Genomic DNA, 5,803 nt, shown 5'->3' on the forward strand with positions numbered 1-5,803 from the left:
AGAATTTGATTATATATGATTTGTCGTACAAGTATTTTGCATGGATCAAAGTAAATAAACATGAGGACGGATTTCCTTTTTTGAAAATTAAATGTCTCCGAAGCTTTTAATGTCTTTATTCACTATTTCTTTCTTCAAATTTATAAGGATTCACTCATTCACACCAAACACTCTTCTTTATTGTTATTTATTTTTCCAAGATTCACATTCTTCATCTTGCAAAGGTTTGATCATTCTAATTGAAAGATTCAATTAAAAGTTGCTTGTTCAATTATTTAATTCTCGTGAGAATGATATCTACTCACCGTGATATTGTTTGGAGTGATTTGGTATACTTTCTAATATTCGGCCGTATCAAGTTTTTGGCTCATTATATTCAGCATTAGCCTCTTCGGCAATGGCTTTGGAGTCGTCAGCGGTAGCCAGTACCGGTTTGTGTACCGAAGAAGATGCTAACCTTCTTCTTGCCTTGTTGACCTTGGGCTCGGGCTCCTTCTCGATGATGCATTTGGGAAGCTCAATGGACTTGGACTTTTGTAAGCTAGATCTAGCAATGATACGACCCATGAGAATTGATATTGAGGTAGTGAGAACTATCACAAACTTGCAATTCTCAAGTATCATGATGGCAATGTTTTTGGCAACCTCGGAAGCGACGTTGGAAGGCTCAAGCTTGCATTTGATTATGGTGGACATCAGATCCAAGGGTAAAATCTTAATGGAGATGGATGACTCTTCCATAAAAATGAATTGAAAAGTAGAAAATTAGAGGAAGAACGGTGAGTTGATATGATTTTGAGGGTTTGGTGGTTGGTGAAAGTAGTTGGGAATTGTGTATGTGTGAAAGAGAGGCTGTGGTAGGAGGAAAAGTGAGAGAGAAGGTTATGTTACATTGAAAACTCAATCTTTATTGCTCGCAGTGTTCTTGGTGATGATAGTAATGGTGGTGGTCATATGAGAAAGGAGAGACGATGGTCATTGGTAGAGACTAAAGGTAACAGTGAAGGTGAGGTGGTTCAACTAGGATTGAAAAGGATAAGGATTAAAAGTGGGATGAGTTTGAGAATGGAATTAGGGTTAGTAAAAAAGGATAATTTGAAAATTTTTTATCTTTTTTTTAGTGTTTGGATAGTTTTGTCAAACAAAATTCATCTTTATGGGTACAACTTTATTATTTTTTTTTTGTGGATAGATTTGTTAACTTTAAAAATATTTATAAGTAGAAATGGTAGCTTAATCACACTGAACAAAGAAAAGTAAAGTACCAATCAGACCCTTATCTTTTTTTTTGAATGACAACACAATCTTTGACAAAAAAAAGTGATCTACTTTAATCATTGTCCTCTATTTTTGTGAGACAACGTAGTCCTTTTGTGAGAATTACTATCATCTATTAACGAAAGTCACTAACGTGTCATGTTAACTTATTGAGTTAGAGTCTCTTGTACTCTTTTGTAATAGTTACATAATAATAATAATAATTACATAATAAACAAATGCATTTTTAATGTTCAAAACACATTATTTTTTATTTTTATTTTTTTACTATTTTTTTTATGTGAAAACACTTATACCTACTCAAAAGAATTGCCAAAATTACAAAATAAAAAATTGATGCGGCACTTATAACTAAAATATCTAAGTATAGTTCAGCACGCATAAACAAATTATATCATACACATCAGCTCCAAGATTTTTTCAAACATATAAATACCCTACTTTGTAGCAACTACTAGAAGTACAACTAGCCAAATATCTCGAAAACCGAAGATGTGTTAACATCAACTAATTGCCGATTTGATTATTTATAGGAAAAGTATATGGAATCAAAAGGTTATCAGCCAAAAATTAAACAAAATTATATTAATTCATATTAATAATGAATTAATTTTAAATTTTTTTAATTTAAAATTTAAAAAAATTTAAAATTGATTAGGTAAATCTAATTAAAACCTATAAAAACCTGCTCTTTTCTCTCATATTAACCTACCCATCTCCAACAATCATACACACAAACTCTTCTCTCTCTCCGTCAGGCCCTCTCTGCCTCTCCACCGCGACCCACTCTTCTTCTATCACCGAGTCACACAAACACTTAAGGATTCGGGAACAAGAAGAACCGAGGCGATTAAGGACGTGTTCCTCGTTAACGAGGAGGAAGGAGGTGAAACGATCGAAGGACTTAACGGCAATCGAAAGTGAAACGGAAGGGAAAGGTTCTTGGGTGTGGCTACACTGACGGTGGTAAAGCTTCCAGTGCCAAGGGTTGATCCTCGAATCCAGTCCATGATTCTGAGGAATAAGAATGTGTATGTGTTTGCGATTAAGAAATTGAACGAAATTAAGTGTGTTGGTGTGTGTTTATAGCGTTTGGAGAAGGAGGATGCTTCTCAACAATTGCATCGTTTTTACACATTAAGAAATATAAAAAAAATATTTATTTAATATAAAAAACATCTATTTAATATGCAAAAAAAATATATCTTAATACTTAACAAAAGAAATATCCAGTTATATTTTAGCAAAAATAATTAACTATTTATATAATTTTAAAAAAATTATAAAATTATTAAAGAAATAGAGACATTTACATTTGTAATACAAAAAAAATCTAAAAATATATAAAAGAACATCCATTTAGTATGAAAAAGAAACATTCTAATACTTAATAGAAGAAACATCCATATATATTAATTCGTAAAGATTTTAGATTCACTCAGAGGTATTTGGCTGGTTTTTTACTAATACCATTTTAATTCCCTAGCATTACTCTTATCTATAACGTAAGAGTTAGTCAATTATTAATAATACTATAATGTTTACGTGTATAAATTTACATATATTTAAATCTAAATTATTATATATGGTTATACATACAAATAACTCTTTGAAATTTATCAAAAGTCTTAATGAATAACATTTTTTTAAATTTAAATAATTTATTAATTAGTTTATATTATTATATTATACATTCAAGAATTTATTAAAAAAATTAATATAATGAATATTATAATAAAAATTAATTTAAAAAATATGATATCAATTTTTTTAGAATAATACATCGTTAACTAATAATATCAAAATAATATTATTTTATTTGAATAATATGGACAAATAAATTTCTGACTAATTTAAATTTAGGAACGAATGAATTCCGTTCGGATGCTAACATTTCTACCCATGTAAGATGGAAATTAAAGTTCTATCCATGAAAAATGGACTTTTGCAGACAAAATTATCCAAATCCTAAAAATTTAAATAAAATTTCTAAATTATCCTCTAATATAACCTAACTCTAACTTCTAATTTTTTCTCCACACCACCACTCTCCCAATTCCAAACCCTACCACCACTTTCATACCCTAACAAGTAACAACCATCATCACTACCGGCATCATCATCACCACCACCGCCATTGCCACTCTTCTTCTGCCATGTTTCACTTTCACTCTCTCCTCTCTCTCACCATCTTTTCCACTACGATCACCAATTTCTCTGCCAATTCTCCTCTACCACATCTCACTCGCATGAGCTATCGCTTTTCCACCCAATCTACATCATATGGAGATTGATATCAGCAAAACCCTCGTCTCCATCGGCATTGTAGCCTCATCCCTCCTCTCCTCCCCTTCATATTTTCACTACCTCAAGCCCCTTGAGACCGGCTTTCCTTCTGACTTCAACTCCTGCTTCTTTCTCACCAAGCTCCACCACCTCTTCCTTTGTCGCACCGGCTCCCGCCTTCCCTCTCTGCCTCACATGTCCTCCTTAGTGCCTCCACCATTGCCACGGAAAACCATGGCAACAATGCTAAGTTTCTAGAGGAAGAAAACGTGGCTGGCAGTGAGAGAATTAGGTCCTCGTGGTTATTTTGCATGACGTTATACGCGTGAAAAGAGGCTGTGTCATTTGGCAGTAGAGAGGGAAAGTGGAGCTGTGGAGGACTCGATGGTGTTGGAAACATTATAGAGGTGTTTCAGGGAGGTGGTGGAAAGTGGGATTGGTAAGGAAAGATCAGAGGTTATGCGTGTAGTGAAAACTACAGGTGGAGTTATGAGTTCTAGTGTTTTTGGAATTATGTTTCTTGTGTCATTTTTCTGTTATGACAGACCTTTTTATGGTAGTTGGGGATAAAAGTAATGATAGGGTTTGAGATTGAAGGAATGGTGGTGTGAAAAAAAAAATAGAAGTTAGAGTTAGGTTATATTAGAGGATAGTTTAAAAATTTTATTTAATTTTTTAGGGTTTGAATAATTTTGTCTACAAAAATCCATCTTTTATAGGTATAAATTTAATTTCCATCTTACATGGATAAAAATGTCCGTATTCAAGAATTATGGGAGCTAACCCATGGTATCATAAATGTCATGGGAAGGAAGAAACAATTCTTCATGCTTTGAGGGGCTGCCAAGAGTTGCTCAGGACAGGAATAAATTGCTACAACCTAGCGTGATTCTCATGTTCTTTTCTATGCAATTAAATGCATGGTTAGATCTAAATTTACTAAATGAGATAGCAAATGACTCCTCCATGAAATAGATTGATCTTTTTAGGACAATATGTTGGTGGAACTGAAAATGGAGAAGCAAAAAAGTTTTTAATCCTCATTTCGACAAGTCTCACAATGTAAACCATTTTATAATGGATTATACAAAAAGCATAAAAAAAGCTTTCACAAAATATAAAATAAACAAATATCACAAGAAAAAAAATTAACAATAAAAACAACAGCAACCACTGGAAGTCTCCACCACAAGGTTAGGTGAAACTCAACACTGATGGGGCAATACATAATAATGACAATAATAAAATAGCATGTGGTGGTCTTATCAAAACAGATAAAGGAGAATAGGTTGGGAGTTTTATGACTAACTTAGGTATATGCTCAATAGTGCAGGTAGAGCTATGGGGTATTCTCTATGGACTTCGAGTTGCTTGAGAGTTGGGAATGAGAAGACTCATTGTTAAAGCAGATTCGGAAGAAGCCATTGAAACTATCAAGAAGAACAAAAAAGAAATCATGTGTCATAATATTGTTGTGAGATTGGAGAGATGATTAATAAATCTTGGGAGGTGACTTACCAAAATGCAAAGAAAAAAGTAAACAAGAGCGCAAATCTCTTGGCCAAGAGAAGCTTTCGCAGCAAGCTTTTGTTCGAGTTTTTGGACTCTCTGTCATTAGTGCTTCAAAGTCTATTGATGAATTGATGCTGATAGGGGTATAATGTCTCGCCAAGTTAAAATGTAATTAGTGTTTTTGTTTAGACCTTAAAGCTTCTTAGGTCACTAGAAAAATACTCTTAAATATTTGGAGGCCACTCAGATCAAGACGCTTAAAATGTCTTTTTTTTAAAGATATTTTTATGTTGTGTTTTAACTAATTTTTGTATAATTTATTCGGTGTTTCTCATCACATATTATTAAATTCCTCAAAAAATTTTCTTTCCAAAAACAATAAAAAGCATTTAATTTAGACTATAACAAGTCACCAAAAAAAAATTTAGACTGTAACAAAAAAAATAATAAATTAACTATTAGATTTTTTTAAAAGATTATTTACATAAAAAAATATATCACATTCATCAAAATATATATATATATATAACAAACTAAAACATCTTAAAATTTTTATAAATAAAAAAATAATTAATTTATATTCGTACAATATATAAAATAATTACTATATTATTATTATATTATAGATTAAGATTTACTAATTTAAATTTTTTTTAATATAAGCATTAGAAATAAATAAAATTTTTATAACTAAATGTAGTATAAAAAATATATATAATATTAATTA

The sequence above is a fragment of the Arachis duranensis genome, chromosome 2 (genome assembly GCF_000817695.3).
Source record: "Arachis duranensis cultivar V14167 chromosome 2, aradu.V14167.gnm2.J7QH, whole genome shotgun sequence".
In the NCBI taxonomy this organism is placed as follows: domain Eukaryota; kingdom Viridiplantae; phylum Streptophyta; class Magnoliopsida; order Fabales; family Fabaceae; genus Arachis; species Arachis duranensis.